The sequence below is a fragment of the Sciurus vulgaris genome (assembly GCF_902686455.1).
Source record: "Sciurus vulgaris genome assembly, chromosome: X".
NCBI classification, from domain to species: domain Eukaryota; kingdom Metazoa; phylum Chordata; class Mammalia; order Rodentia; family Sciuridae; genus Sciurus; species Sciurus vulgaris.
Window position 1 is genome coordinate 38,628,517 of NC_136471.1, and position 16,993 is coordinate 38,645,509.

At 37.8% G+C, this 16,993-nt stretch overlaps 1 long non-coding RNA gene across 1 annotated transcript in view; it reads right to left on the reverse strand.

Moving 5' to 3' along the window:
• Positions 1-2,147: 2,147 nt before the first annotated feature.
• The window catches only part of LOC306651911, a 36,189-nt gene continuing 21,343 nt past the window's right edge, over positions 2,148-16,993 (reverse strand). Inside the window, exons 2-3 of the long non-coding RNA XR_013761240.1 lie at positions 3,924-4,004; positions 2,148-2,693 (exon numbers count right to left, since the gene is read on the reverse strand). This is a non-coding gene — a long non-coding RNA (uncharacterized lncRNA). The remainder of the gene's footprint in view (positions 2,694-3,923; positions 4,005-16,993) is intronic.

The following is a 16,993-nucleotide window of genomic DNA, read 5'->3' on the forward strand; positions in this document are numbered from 1 at the left end:
AAAAGAGAAGCGGAATGTAAAGAACTGGAAAACTCTCAGCCTGGCCATATAAAGAATAAATAAGCATGAGCTGGTCTTGTGGCTCAGTGGTAGAGCACTTGCCTGGCACATGTAAGGCACTGGGTTCAATCCTCATCACCACATAAAAATAAGTAAATAAAATAAAGATATTGTGTCCACCTACAGCTAAAAAATATGTTAAATTTTTTAAATAAAAGAATAAATAAGCATGCTCAGGAGAGAAAACAATAAGTATAGCAAGCTATCATTTGATAAGGAGATTAATATCAATAAAAGGAAGCCAGGTATTATTCATCAAGACAATAAGATAGTGACACCAAAAGCATTTTGGAGATCTCTGGGGCTATCACACCAGTCACAGGTCCAGAGTAGTAGGGTCTTCAGGACAGAATGATTTTGGGAGAGGGGCCCAGAACACCCACTGGGCAATACTGCTCAGTGTAGCCTCTAGTCTCTGCTCCCTGCGTTTCATTGAAATGCTTCTTAGTCACCCCAACTGTGTCTCAAATGGGCCCAGGTGTCAGCTTGAGCTGCTGCTCTAGAGGGCACAGGCTATAAACTTTGGTGGTGTGCCTGTGATCCTAACTCTACAGGCATGCAGAATGTAAGTATGAAAGACTGCCTCCGTCTAGATTTCAAAGGATGCTTCATAGAGCCGCAGGGCCCACAGAGCTGCCACAGGAGTGGAGTTGCCATAGACACTCCCTGGGGCAATGCCCAGCAGAACTGTGCAGATGGGGCCACTGCTGAGTCCTTACTAGGGCAACGCCTAGTGGAGTTGTGGGAGCAGGGCTTCCCCCAAACCTCAGAACTATATAACAACCAGCATGTAACACAGCCTGGGAGAGCAGCAGGCATGTAACTAGAGTTCCCCAGAGCTGAAATGAGAGCTGTGTCTCCAAAGCCATGGGGGTAGAGCTGCCTGAGGCCTTGGGGACCCAACCCCCAGCCCAGTGTGTCTGGATGGCAGACATGGAGTCAAAAAGATAATTCTCAAGCTGCAAGATTTAATGATGTTTGCCCAGTTGGGCTTTGGACTTGCTTGAGGCCTGTTACTCTCTTTTTCTATTTCTCCCTTTTGAAATAGAAATGTCTATCCTATGACTGTCCCACCACTGTGTTTTGGAAGTACATGAACTGTTGAATTTCACAGGCTTATAGCTGGAGGGAAATTGACCTCGGGATGAATCATGCCTTGAGTTTCACTCATATCTGATTGAGATAAGTCTCTGGACTTAGATTTTTAAAGCAGATTCTGGAATGACTTAAGACTTGGGGCTATTGTGATGGAATGAGTGTATTTTGTAACATAAAAACATGAATAGAGGGGCAAGGGTGGAAAGCTGTGGTCTGAACGTTTCCTCTACAAAATCCATATATTGATAATGTTATAGTAGTGAGAGGTGGGGTCTTTAAGAGACGATTAGGACATAAGGGCACCTCCCCTGTGAATGGGATTAGATACCTTCATAAAGGGGCTTGATGGAGGCCATCAGTCCTTTTTTTGCCCTTCTGCCTTTTGTCATGTAAAAATTCAAGTTCTTCTTCTCCAGAGTTCAGTGTTCAAAGCACCATCTTGGAATCAGAGGGCAACCCTCCTCAGATTTCAGGGCCTTGATCTTATATTTCCCACGCTCTAGGACTGTAAGAAATTTCTATTTTTTATGAATTACCTAGACTGTGTTGTTTTGTTGTAGCAGCATAAACAGACTTAAACATAGGTCTTCTTATCTTCAACTTAACTAGGTGCCTAGTTAAGGATGGATCAGACAGCATCTAAGAGCCACTGCTTTTTTAAAACCTATCATAACCCTAGAGTAAAAATGAGTGCCTACAAATGGTTCATTAGTATATTTCTGTTCAGACTAAATAGAAGCTACTGGCAGAAATTGAATATTTCATTGAAACCCTTTTTTATTCCCAGCATCAACCCAGGTTCTTTTTCTATCCAAGTGATTCTTATTGTCCAACATTCATCTGAAAAAAACATAATAAATGGGCAAAGAGCACTGGGCTCCAGACTCAGGTTCACATTTCCTAGCTGCAGGTTTACCTTCAGTTTTCTCATCTATAATATAGTTATGATATTAACACTTACTTGAAAGGTTATCAGGATTCAACAGGAAAATGCATGTAAATCATGATAGTATCTGGTACATAATAAATGTCCATAACTAGATATTTCACTAATACTGCTAATTCATAGCAAATAATTTGAAAAGAGAATTGGGTTACTGGGGAAAATCTCTTTCTTTGAAAAGAAACATAACTAACAATGTGCCATTAAATTTTTTTAGGTTGGGTGTTAGGATCAAATTTGCTTATTGAGTAATTTGTGTGATTGTTGTATGAAGAGTGAACTATAGATACACATAGATTGAAACAAGAGACTAGCCAGGGAATGATGGCAATAATTGAGGTCAGAGATCATGGTGACTTGGACTAGAGTAAAGGCAATAACAGTGAATATGAGATTAATATGTTTCTGTCAGCTTTCCATCACTACAAAAAAATGTTTGAAATAATCAACTTATGAAGAAAAAAAAGCTTATTTTGGTTCATATTCTTGGAGTTTCCAACTCATAATTAGTTGTCCCCCTTGTTTTGGGCCTGTGGCCCAGAGCACATCATGGTGGAAGCATGTGGTAGAGCAAACCTGTTCACCTCACGACCTGGAAGCCGAAAGAGAAAAAGAGGAATTGGCTGATGCCACTAATCCCTTCTGGGGCATGCCCTAGGGACCTTAATACCTCCCACTAGGCCCCACCTCTTAAAGTTTCTACTACCTCCCAAATGGCAGCACCACATTAGTTTTGGGGGAACTTTCAGAATACAAACTATGAAAATTAGAGAGATTTTAGAAATAAAAACAGACTTGGTGATGGATTAGATATTAGAAAGTTGGAAAACTTAAAGATAACTGCTAATTCTCTGTCATGGGTAATTAGGGGAATGCTGATATCATTAACTGACATGAAAGTAAGCAAAGTTTTGGGGGAGTAGAAATGGAAGCAAAATAATGGAAGTTGAGAAATATCTGCTCTGGACCCAAGTACTCCTGCAAGTCATTGGCCAGCAAAGTCATACTGCAAATCCTGATCATTCTCTGATCCTAAACCTTGTTTTTAGCTAGTCACATAAACAATGAAGTAAAGTAGGTCAAGGTATGACTACCATATAACCACCATGCAACTCTCTCATTCCTGTAATGACACACTGTGTTGTTTACTGCTTGCATTAAAAGGTACTCAGGGTTCCTCAAGTTGCATGCAACTTATTCTATGTGCGATTATCAACAAGGCCCATTGTGGTGTTGCATGGGACTTAGAGCAAGGAAACAACATGTGAATGCTCTTTCTGCTTACTGTGCTGTGAGTAATTGTCTTTCTCTGATCCAGAGGTCAAAAAACTTCCTGGAAAGGAGCAGATAGCAAATATTTTAGGCTTTACAAGCCAACTGAAACAATTGCTCAATTTTGTCACAGTAGCATGAAAGCAGTCACAAACAATGCGTAAACAAGTGAGTGTAGATGCGTTACATTAACACTTTATTATGGACACAGAAAGTTACCTGTCATGTAGTTTTTATCTGTCGTGAAATGTTGTTCTTTTGACTGTTTTAACCATTAAAAATGCAAAAAATGTTCCTTCTATACTAAAACCAATTGCTGGACTGAATTTTGCCAGAGAGTATATTTTGCCAAACCCATCTCTGAGAAACTGACTTAAGTTGTCTACTTTTTGACATCAGCATAACTGTGCTAAGTGAAGCTGCTTGTTTGATTACTCATCTCTTTAAGGCTTCTGTTGTTCCTTAGTATTCTCTATGAGATTTGGAATTCTTTCTTAACACTGGGTGCTTTAAACATGTTTCACTTGAAGTCTGGCATGGTGGTACACACCTGTAATCTCAGCTACTCTGGAGGATGAGATAAGGGGATGGCAAGTTTGAGGCTAGTCTCACCAACTTAGTAGGATTCTGTCTGAAAATGAAAAATAAAAAGGACAATGGATGTCACTCAGTGATAGAGCATCTCTGGATTCAATCACCAGTACTGGAAAAATAAATAAATGAATAAATGTCTAATTTGAGGTATAGAACTATAACTCCTGAATTGAGGATATGCATGCTTTTCCTTAGGAAAAAAATCAGAGGTAAAGATATATATTTGAAATACGTTAGTCGAGGGATGATATTTAAAACTAAGAGAATGACTAAGTTTGTTCAAGAATTATAAATAGTAAGAAAAGAACCAGGGAAATTATGTGAAATCCTGATAAACCAGTACATTTACAGTGGTAGTTCTCAACTGGGAATCATTTTGCCTCCCAGGGGACATTTGGAAATGTCTAAAGACATTTTTGATTGTCACAGCTGGCAGAAGTTGCTACTGGCATCTAGTGAGTAGAAGCCAGGAATGCTCCTAAACATCACACAATGCACAAGAGAGTTCCCTACAACAACAATGAAAAAAATTCTCGCTCAAAATGACAATAGTGCGGGGCACAGTGGCGCATGCCTGTAATCTCAGTGGCTTGGGAGGCTGAGGCAGGAGGATCTCGAGTTCAAAGCCAGGCTCAGGAAAAGTGAGGTCCTAAGCAACTCAGTGAGACCCTGTCGCTAAGTAAAATACAAAATAAGGCTGGGGATGTGGCTCAGTGGTTGAGTGCCCCTGAGTTCAATCCTTGGTTGACCCCACAAAAAAATGTCAATAGTGCAGAGGCTAAGAAACTCTGATTTAGAGGAAAGAAAGAAAAAAAATTAGAAAGAAAACAAGATCCATAGAGCACACCCAGTGCTTAGATCATGGATTGTAATATCATTCCAAATAAAAGGAAGCAGCAATACTTAAAGAAGTGGATGCTTCTAGGACTGGGAATGAAAAAGTACAAGTGAGCGTGGGTCATCTTGTGGTGCCAGAAAGGAAGATTGTGCTCTCATACATGTATGTGACAGTACACATGTGTGCATGCACATATGCTCACACACACTGATGGGATATGTCAAAGGAATAAAGGAGCCAACTGATAGAGCTCCTGATGACTAAAGTTGGGACAATTTGAGTAACAAAATAAATATGTTGTATTGGATTATAACAGCCTGTTTTTCAGCATTATAATAAAATAGTTGAAGTCAACTAACTTTAAAAAGAAGTCTATTTAACTCACCATTTGGGAGACCAAAGGTCCAAATATGTTTGCAAAGGCTGTGGCAAATGTGTCCCTTGGCTGTTTCACCCCATAGTCGGTGGTAATGTTGCCAGACTCAGGCTTTTCTAACAATCCTCTTGAAACAACTACCAGGAGTCACCATGATAACTACATTAATCCTTTCTGAGGGGCAGCATACTCAATGACCATCCCCAACTTGGTCCCAAATATTAAAGATTCCAAACCATCTCCCAACATCACCACACTGAGGACCAAGCTTCCAACAAATGAACCTTTGGAGGACACACTTAAATTATATTCAACTCATAGCACAAGTCAAGCATAAAATATATATCCATGAGTTCATGTTGATATAAATGAACAATTGAAAAAAATAAATAAATGAGAGTAGAACCAAATCTCCAGTGCAAAAAAAATGAAATACTTTATGTAGATACTCCACCAAAAAAGGAGGTAAAGTACCACTACCCATCCCATTCCAATCATATGGTATGAACTATATAGAATGACTTCCTTCCAAGGAGAACAGTGTGAAAAGGGAGAAAAATCTCTATCCAAACCAGGCAATTAAAGTCAACATCAACTGATAAATCATGTCAAAGCTCGTCAATGCTAAGTACCCTTGATATAAAGTGAAGAGAATGGCAATATACTTCTGTCACCTTCTTCCCCCAAACCCAGAACCCCAGTCTATTCATGAGGAAAACATCAGACAAATCTTAATAGAAGGACATTCTACAAAATACATGACCATTACTTCTCAACACCTTCAAGGTATCAAAAACAAGGAAAGTTCTTAGAGCCTGTCACAACCAAGTGGAAGCTAACAATATAGGACAACTAATTGCAATATAGTATCCTATGTGGGATCCTGGGCCCAAACAAACAAAAAACACATTAGATAAAACCAAAGGAATTTGAAGAAAATATGTACTGTAGTTAGATATAACATACCAATATTTTTTTTATTAATTGTAACAAATACACCATACTGGTATAAGATCTTTTTTTCTCTTTTGATATCAGGGATTGAACCCAGGGGTACTTAACCACTGAGTTACATCCCCAGTCTTTGTTATTTTTAATTAGAGACAGGCTCTTACTAAGTTGCTTAAGGCCTCACTAAGTTGCTGAGGCTGGCTTTGAACTCCTGATCCTCAGCCTCCCAAGCTGCTGGGATTACAGGTGTATGCCACCATGCTTGACCTGGCATAAGATCTTAATAGAGACAACTGGGTATGGGTTTATATGGGAACTCTCTGCACTATCTTCACAATTTTTTTTTTTTACTTTTTTAAATTTATTTTTGTGTGGTGTTGAGGATTTAGCCCAGTGCCTCACATGTGTGAGGCAAGTGCTCTATCCCTGAGCTAAAACCCAAACCCCTCTTCACAGTTTTTCTGGAAACCTAAAACTATTCTAAAATAGTTTTAAAGTTTATTTTTAAACATAATTCTCAAGAAATCATGAAATTCTTTTGGAAAAATAAGAGACCCAGAATAGCCAAAGCAATCTTTAGCAAGAAGAGTGAAGCAGGAGGCACCACAATACCAGTTCTTAAACTATACTACAGAGCTATATTAACAAAAACAGCATGGTATTGGCACCAAAACAAACATGAAGAACAATGTTACACAATAGAAGACAGAGACAACCCCACATAAATACAGTTATCTCAAACTAGACAAAGGTGCCATAAACATACGTTGGAGAAAAGATAGCTGTGCAGTGGTTAGAATCAATGGATCAATATGGGCACATCATTATCACACAAAGTCCATAGTTGACACTAGCAGTGTATATTCTATAGGATTTGGGCAAATGTATAATGACAGGTGTATCTATCCTTTATAGTATCAAACAAAACATCAAATGATGTAAATATCCTCAGTGCTCCACCTACTCATCCTTCTCTCCTCCCAACCTATGGCATCCATTGGTCTTTTAACTGTCTCTATAGTTGAACTTTTTCCAGAATGTGATAGAGTGGAAATCATACAGTATATATTCTTTTCAGATTGATTTCCATCATTAGCAGTATGCATTTAAGTTTTCTCCATTTCTTTTCATGGTTTGATGCCTCATTTATTTTTAGCACTAAAAAAAATTCCATTGTCTGGCTGTACCAGTTTAGCTATTTACCTACTAAAGGATATCTTAATTGTTTCCATGTTTGAGCAATTATAAATAAATATTCTACAAACATTCATGTGCAAGATTTTGTGTAAACATAAGGTTTCAGCTTTTTATTTATTTTTATTTTAAAAAATATTTTTGGTACTGGGGATTGAACCCAGGGGCACTTAACCACTGAGCAACATCCCCAGCCTTTTTTATTTTTTATTTTGAGTTGGTCTCTCTAAGTTGCTGTTTTGATATAGATGTGGTGTCCTCCAAAACCTCACATGCGAGACAATGCAAGAAGGTTTAGAGGAGAAATGATTGTGTGGTGAGAGTCTTAACCCAAACAGTGAATTAATTCCCTGATAGGGGTTAACTGAGTGGTAACTGAAGTAGAAGGGTGTGGCTGGAGGAGGTGTGAATTTGGGGCCTGACGTTGGGTATATATTTATATCTGACAAGTAGAGACCTCAGTCTCTGCTGCCTGATCACCATGTGAGCTGCTCTCCTCTGCCACACTCCCCCACCATGATGTTCAACCTCACCTCCAGCCCTGAGGAATGGAGTCTGCTGTCTATGAATTGAAACCTCTGAAACCATAAGCCTTCAAATAAACTTTTCCTCCTCTACAGTTGTTCTGGGCAGATATTTTAGTCACAGCAGCAAAAAAGCTGACTAAAGCAGTTGCTTAGGGCCTCACTGAGTTGCTGAGACTGGCTTTGAACTTGCGATCCTCCTGCCTCAGCCTCCCACACACTGGGATTACAGGCATGTGCCACTGTGCCCAGCTAAGTTTCAACTTCTTTAGGTAAATACCAAGAGGCATCATTGCTGGATTATATAGTAAGAATGTGTTTTGTTTTATAAGAAACTACAAAACTGTCTTCAAGTGACTACACCATTTCGCATTCCTACCAGTAATGAATAACAGTTCCTCTTGTTCCACATTCTTACCTGTACTTGGTGGTGTCAGTGTTCTGGATTTGGGAATTCTAAGAGTTGTGTAGTGGTATCTCATTGTTGATTTAATTTATCATTCCCTAATGATATATGATGTGGAGCACATTTTCACATGCTTATTTTCCATCCGTATATCTTCTTTGATGAGGTGTCTATTAAGTCTTCTGCCTTTTTGTGTGTGTTTGTGTGTGTGCTAGAGATAGAACCCAGGGCCCTCTACATGGTAAGAATGTCCTCTACCACCAAGCTATACCCCCAGCCCAAGGCCCATTTCTTGATCAGGCTGTTTGTTTTCTTATTGTTGAGTTTTAAGGGTTATTTCTATATTTGGAATAACATTCGTTTATCAGAGATGTCTTATGTAAATATGTTCCCAATCTGTGAATTGTTTTATAATTATTGATATAGTAAGACTAATATTCACCATATTTTTTACTGTTTTCTATTTGTTGTCTTTGTTCTTATCTTCATCTTTCACCCTCTTCCTGCTATTGTGATTTTAATTGAGCATTTTCAAATTCCTTTTTCTCTCCTTTCAGTTATCCTTCCTTTTTCTCCCAACTTTTAGTGATTGCCCCGGAGTGTGCAATATAAATTTGCAACTAACCCAAATCCACTTTTGAACAACACTATACTTCTTCATGGGCAGTGTGCATCCCTTGTTATAACAAAACAATCCTTATTCCTTCTCTCAGTCTTGCATTATTGCTGTCATTCATATTACTTAAGCATAAACAAACATATATAAAAGAACATACATATTTGAATACGTTTTGCTATTATGTTGAACAGACTGTTATGTTAGATTAATTAAGAATGAGCAATATGACACATGAACAAAAAGGGAGAGAAATACCCTATTTTACCTTCATTTATTCCTTCTCTAATACTTTCATTTCTTCATGTAGATCCAAGTTTCTGCATATTTTATATTCCTTCTCTCTAAAGAATGTCTTGTAAAATTTCTTGTAAGACAGGCCTACCAGCATCATACTCCCCCAATTTCTGTGTGTCTGAGGAAGCTTTTATTTCTTTTCTATTCTTCAAGTATAATTCTGCCAGCATACAGATTTCTGGTTTGGTGACTTTGTATCTCAATATTTAAATATTTCACTCTTCTCTTTTGCTTGTATGCATGGTTTCTGAGAAGTCAAATATAAGTCTTATCTTTGTTCTTCTATAGGCAAGATGTTTTATCCCCTAACTTCTTTCAAGTTTTTTTCTTTACCTTTGATTTTCTGTAATTTATTTGAAATATAATAGGCTCAGATGTAGGTCATCATGGTTTTCTGATGTTTTGGTTGTTGCATTAATGCTTCTTGGTGTTCTCTGAACTTCCTTTATCTGTGGTTTAGTGTTTGACATTAATTTGGAGACATTTTCCATCATTATTACTTCAAATGTTTCTTCTATTCCTTTCTCTCTTTTTCCTTCTGGCATTCCCATTATGTGTATATTACACTTATTGTAGTTGTCTCATGGTTCTTGGTATTCTGCTCTGATTTTCTTTCACTCATTTTTCTCTTTGGGTTTCAGTTCTGGAAGTTTCTACCATGATATCCTCAAACTCAGCAATTATTTCCTTAGTTGTATCCAATCTATTTAATGCACCCATCAAAAGCATTCTTCATTTACTTTGCAATGTTTTTAATCTCTAGCAATTCTTTTTCATTCTTTCTTACAATTTCCTTCTCTCTGATCACATTGCACATCTCTTCTTGAATATTGTCTATTTTATCCTTTAGAGTTTTTAGCATGTTAATCAAACTCTCTTCAAACTCATGTTCTGATCATTTGAAAATCCTTACTATACATGAATCTGTTTCTGATGCTTGCACTGTCTCTTCAACTATTTTTCACTTTTCAGGTGACTTGTAATTTTTGATGAAAGGCAAATCTGATGTACTGGATAATATAAGCTTCTATAAATAGGCCTTTAGTGTTATGGCAGAAAATTGTGGAGGAGGGAAGTGTTTTATGGCCATAAGATTTGATCTCATGCTTTAAGTGAGCTTGTGCCTCTATGCTGTCTACTTTTTTTTTTTTTTAACATGCTGTCAACTTCTTAAGTGCTTCATATTTTTCCCGCCTTATGTGGGACAGGATGGCTGGAGTGGGTTAGCCTTGTATATTTTCCTTCCTCTACATGTAAAACTGAAGGGTGCTCTAAATGGGTATTTCCCTTCTCCCAGGTCTATTAGGTTCTGGAAAAAAAACATTAATTTAGGTTTTGTTAAAATAATTTCTCTTTAAGACAGGCCTGTTAAGAAGAACAGAATGTTCCTACATATTTTGAAATACTTTCTTCCCCCGCCCCTCTGAGTGGAAGCTTGAAGGAATTTTTCTTTGATCTTCACTGTGAGAACCCGATTATGCTACTGGAGGCAAAGTTCACAAAAGTGTAAGCATACCCCTGCCATGGCTAGTACCCCTTGAGTTTAATTCTCAGAGTTGAACAGTGGGATTCTGCTTTGGTGACTTGTGCTGCTTTGTATCCACCCTTCTGTCTCTCCAATTTGGGGAGCAACGATTTGTTCTATGACCTCACTTTTTTTGGTGGAACTAAGAAGAGTTGCTGGGTTTTGTTTGTTTGTTTAGTTTGTTCAGCTTTTTACTTCTTGTTAGGATTGAGTGGAGTCATTCAAACTCCGTATGTGCAGGATTGGTATACATAAGTCCTGAATTTTTCATCACTCTTGTAAATAGACCTTATTTACAAGACCTTATCTTATAAATATCAACACATGATATTGAAATCCATAGAGCATGCTACTGCTTCTTTACACTATTCCTGAGAGTTGAATGGTTTTGCAAAGGCTTTGTCCGCACATAATATCAGTACTCACAAGGAAACAATGTGATTCAATGTTGTAGTTTAGATATAAGATATCTCCCAAAAGCTCATGTGTGAGACAATGTAAGGAGGTTTAGAGGGGAAATGATTGGGTTGTAAGAGTCTTAACCCAAACTGTGTTGGTGATTAACTGAGTGGTGAATGTAGGCAGGTAGGGTGTGATTGGAGAAGGTGGATCATTGGGGATGAGCCTTAGGGGTATATATTTTGTCCCTGGAGAGAAGAGTGACTCTCTCTCTCTCTCTCTCTCTCTCTCTCTCTCTCTCTCTCTCTCTCTCTCTCTCTCTCTCTCTCAGTATAATGTCCTGAGCTCCTTTTCTCTCCACCACATACTTCTGCTGTGATGTTCAGCCTCACAAAACAGGTGACTCTCTCTCTCTCCAGCCCTGAGGAATGGAGTCAGCTATCTATGGACTAAGACCCCTGAAACAATGAGCCCCCAAATGAACTTTTCATCCTCTGATTATTCTTGTCAGTTCCTTTGATCACAGCAACAAAAAAGCTGACTGAAACATTTAGGAAGCACAAAATGAAAATCCAACAGCCTGTAAAAGTAAAACATTCTGTGATTCCATGACAAACTGAGCATTCACCATGTGTTGGTTCCCTAACGCATTTTCCCTGAAGCAGAGATACTTTTTGCTCCTTTAAAAAATTTTGTTAATAGACAACATTGATAAATGTTTCTGGGTGTCATGCAGGGCATGTATGAAACGTCTCAGGCCCAGAGGCAGAGGCCTAATATCAGGAGCCCTTTCATACTGTTGAACAGGTTAATGGCTGGACCTCAGTCAAGTTTTACTCTTCTTCAACCTATCTCCCTTCTGCAAAATGAAAAATATTACTTCTGAATGAACCTATTTGGACTGGTAGAAGACCCAACAACTTCTTGAGTCTAAGTGCTTTTAGAAACTGTTTTGCTCTTTTGAGCTGTTTAGTTTCAAATTAAACTTGCCACACCAAGCAAGAAGATTGCCTCAGTTAGTCCCAGAAAATAGGTCACCCTCCATGTCATGCTCCCTTCATCCCTACAACTGCCTCAGATGACTACCAGCACACGTAGGTATGTCTTTCTTCAAACTAATTGATGGTAGCACTTCCTTTTGAGCCAGATGCTGTATTGTTAATTTGCTGGAAGACATGCTATTATTAGCAAGACTGGCCTTACACAAAGATGGGATAGGCAGCCTCTTAGTGTTATTTCAGTGACAACGGGAAGGCACCCTTTGCCAAAAATATCTCTCCAGGCTGTTCTCTGAGGCTTAAAATCTTTTAATGAGGACTTTGCATTCCCTCTCAGAGTTGGAGATAAAGATGATAAATCAGATACCCTTGAGAGAGAGAACTGGACTCCCACAGTATTTGACTCTTATCTGGCAAAGCACTTAACTATGTTACTTTATAATTTTTCTGTTTGCTTGTCTGTCTACCCCCAAGAGGTTGTGGATTCCTTAAGGGCAATGGCTGGGTCTCACTTTCCTCTGACTTTTCAACCTCGCAGAAAACAATGTGTATATAAAATGGCAAAGGAATAGATTGATGAAAGAGCAAACCTGTTTCTCATGAACTCTACAAGACTAAAAAGAAACACTTTCTTAGGAACGGGGATGGAGGGAAAAACAAAAACATTATCAGGGCTCCAAAACAGGTGACTCTCTCTCGAATAACAATAGCCATGACCGCTGAATGCCCACTGCCAAGGAAATTGTCATCTTTCTCTTCCAGCATTGCTGCATTCATTTACTTTTCAAGACGCTACAACTGCGGGTTTATATTTTTTTAAGAAAAAAATATTGAGCCCATTTTCTAAATGTTTTATTTCTAAAGAAGCCAAAAAGGCTTAGCAGAGTTTGCCTCCCAAGGATTGGGCTTTGCAACTCTTTTAGAAAATTACCTCTCACTACAGGAGGTGATTTGTGAAAACTAATACTGAACTCCAACCTTATATGAAATAAAAGTTTGTCTGAAGTTCAAGCCTATATTGGGGAAATTAAAAACCTCAGCCTGCCTACTTCATTCTTATGTTCTGTGTTTGGAATAAGATGCACACTACACAAATGAACTGATTGCAATAATTGGGTTCATGATATTTTAACACACTAAAAAAACCCAAGACATTAAATTTTCAGCTCTTAAAAATGTCAAATAATTTGTTCATTTTGCAAGTATTTATTGAGCACCTGCCACATGATAGCCTCTGCACTGAGTGCTGAGCTTTAGTGAAGAAGGCCAACAAGGTCATATCCTGTCACCAACCACCTTGCACCATTTATGACTCCCAATCCTTTCATGAGGTTGAGCTTTACTGAGCCTTGCTGAGAAGTTTAAGGTGGTGGATGGAATAAGTGCCAAGAATGTCGGTGGTACCCATTGCTTGTTGATAAAAAGTAATGTTTTAACTAGCTGTTTTATCAGAATTATTGTCACAAATTGTGTAATTGGTAATCAGAGTTGGTTAGAAAGATGATACAAGTCTTTAGTGTGTGTGCGTGTATGTGTGCAGTGTTTTGTTTTGTTTTGTTTTTGGTACTAGGGATTGACCCAGGGACGCTCAACCACTGAACCACATCCCCAGACCTTTTCATATCCTATTTAGAGACAAGGTCTAAGGTAAGTTGCTTAAGGCCTCACTAAGTTACTGAGGCTTACTTTGAACTTGTGATCCTCATGCCTCAGCCTCCTGAGCCACTGGGATTACAGGCATGCACCACCATGTGTGACCCATACATCTTTGAAATACTTTGCTCTAGGTAGAACATCTGGTTGTGTCCTGAAAGCCTATGCCTTAGTCTGGCTCTATCAGGATATAAGGCAAATCAGTTAAACTCTATGTACCATTTTTTCAAAGGCAAGGTGAGAATCATCTTTCCTGCTACTTTGATGCCATAAGATACTTTCTTTTTTTTTTTTTTTTGATACTTTCAATGATAAGATTTATGTTAGTAGGAAACAACAATAATAGTGAACATTTGGGCACACCTATCATGTGCCATACATGTGCTAAGCCTTTTTTATAATCATTCAACACTTATGACTGCATGAGATTGGTGCCACTATTTTTCAATTAGATTGTAGGTGGATAACCCAGCTCAGAGAGGCTAGGTAATTTGTTCAAGATCAGACAGTAAAACGGAAGATGGAATTGAAACTTCGATTTGATCTGTTCCAGGGACTGGGTGTAGCTCAGTGGTAATGCAAGGTCCTGGCATGCATAAGACCCTGGGTTTGATCCCCCACACTACAAAAATTTTTAGTTAAAACTAAATTTAAAATTAAAGATCTGATCTATTCTGGACCCTGACCTAGATATGGTAGTATAAATACAGCAAAGCAATTTAGCATGTTATATCAGAGATAGATATCAACTTTATTATAAATAAATTCATGATATCCTGAGCTCTAGGAACTGAAGGGGAAAAATGGTTAATGGTTATCTATTTGGGACCTATCCTCCAGTCTTTAACCTACTCTCACTTATTATTGGAAAGATCTGATCACAAAATTCATAGTAAAACTCTATTGCCTGACAAATGGTTTACTATGTTATCCTTCTTAGGTCATTAAATTATATCAGGTAATATGAGCCACAAGAATTGTGAAGAAGGCATTTTTAGACTTAGGAGACTCCTTTAATACTCCTTATATTAGATTCATAGACAATCACTCTGCTTCTGCATGGAACCAATATTTTATATCTTCACTAAAATTATTTGTACAAGCCGAGACAAATACTACAGATAAAAATCAGGGAGCATGTTTAAAAGTTTATTATTCTTGAGCCTTGTCTAATTGTTTATATAAGAAATGCTTATTGAACACATACTACATGCAAGGGATTTTTATAAGCAGCATTTCATTTGATGCTTGTAGCCACTTTATGAGCTAAATATTATTATTTCCAACTTTTCAGATGCATGAACTGAAAATAGAAAGGTTGGACAATTTGTACAATATAATGTAGCTAATATACACACAGAATAATAAACAGTCTGACACATGTGATTAGAGTTCCAGCCAATAGGCATTTCTCACTTTCTCTCCTATCAGATCCCAATATTTTCAAGGTGACCACATGTCCAGACCTAGAGGATAAACCACATATCATTTCCTCCAGCAATGTGTTTCTATAACCCTTTACCAATGAGTAAAACTCAGCTGAATATTCTGAAAAAGTCATAGGAGGAGAAGGTTTTCTGGGGACATCATAGTGTCACAACATGGTATGTGGAGCTATACAGAGGAGCCATTTTTAGATCATGTGGAAAGTTATCACTAACTCACAGAAGAAGACAGGACCAAAGTATCTGGCTCCTTAATGACATTGTGGAGATGCAGATCAACCCTGGGTCCACTTCCTTCTTGACTGCTATATGATCCAGCTGCTATTAATTATTTTATTATCTGCAACCAGAAGCATTTTTTTTTTAAAGAATGAACTTTTTTTTCTTTTTTTTTATTGTAAACAAATGGGATACATGTTGTTTCTCTGTTTGTACATGGCATAAAGGCATACCATTTGTGTAATCATAAATTTACATAGGGTAATGTTGTTTGATTCATTCTGTTATTTTTTCCCTTCCCCCCCAGAAGCATTTTTAACAACTACTGCAGGATTGAAAAGATAACAAGAGTCAAATGAATGGTGTATCATTTGAGTGCTAGTTAAGAGCAAGAACAGATCCTGTAGGTTGAGTTTTTTAGAGAGAGGGACCTGAACTAGAATGATATAGAGCTGGGTCTTAAAGGATGGTGAGCATTTATAAAGGAAGAGGAAGAGTATTTCAGGCCAGGAGCACATTGGTCTTATTTTCTTCTGTAGTTCCCGTTCTTTGCACAGTTCACAGCTTATAGCAGGTGCTCGATAACATGTTTGTGAAATGACTTAATAAATGAGCAAAGACATGGAAGCAAGAAAGCAGGGAGCATTTTAGACACATAAGGGCTAAGAAGAATATATGGGATGAGGAGTGGTGGGAGCTTAATGTAAGGCACAGGCTGAAGATTGAAGGTTGAAGCTGTCCCTTGAAAGATTAGTCTTTTATCTTACCCCTTCTTTTCCTCCCCAACCTAATAATCATGATAAAATCAGACAGGGAATTTGACATGGTGACCTACAGCATATCAAATGTACATTTGGTTGACAAAACAAACAAATTAGGAAAGTCATGGGTCAGAAGCATTGCTAGGTGGCCTTATAAACTCAAATATCACAGAAAACATTAAAATAAAGAATTTAGCATCTGGAAAGTAACTAAATCAGTCTTTCAGCTTAGATAGTAGACTCTAAACCCACACCCCAATGACTTTTCCTCTGAACAAGAAATATGTTTGTCTTGAGAAAGCTTTTCTCTATGTTAAATTGTTGCTTCTCTTCTGATAGTGATTTCTTGGAAACTGAGCTCTGACACCCTTAACAGTATTCTTTTGCAGTTGCCATATTGAGTGCTGTGGTATAACAGACAAAATCATTTATCAGGAGCCAATACTTGCATAAAAATTAAAATTAGGTTACTAAGGTCATTTTCTACTCCAATGCAATGAAGCAAGCTAATCTTTAAAAATCTAAAATAACACATAGATATAATAATAAAATAAACCTCATCTGTAATGAGACTTTACAAACCGTGAAAAAGTTAAGAGTGAATTGGAATTCCATGAAACAGATCTAATCCTCATCAAGTAAATTTTCTAATCCCCAACCCCACTTTCTAGTCCTAACTATTTTACTCTCTTCCTAGCAATTCTGGTTCAGAAAAATGTCAGAAACTCATTCACAGCAATGTATCAATGTTTGATAATAATAACAGCTATCATTTACTAAAAACTTTTCACTGTAGTATGCTAATTTTAAGTCTTGGGGTATAA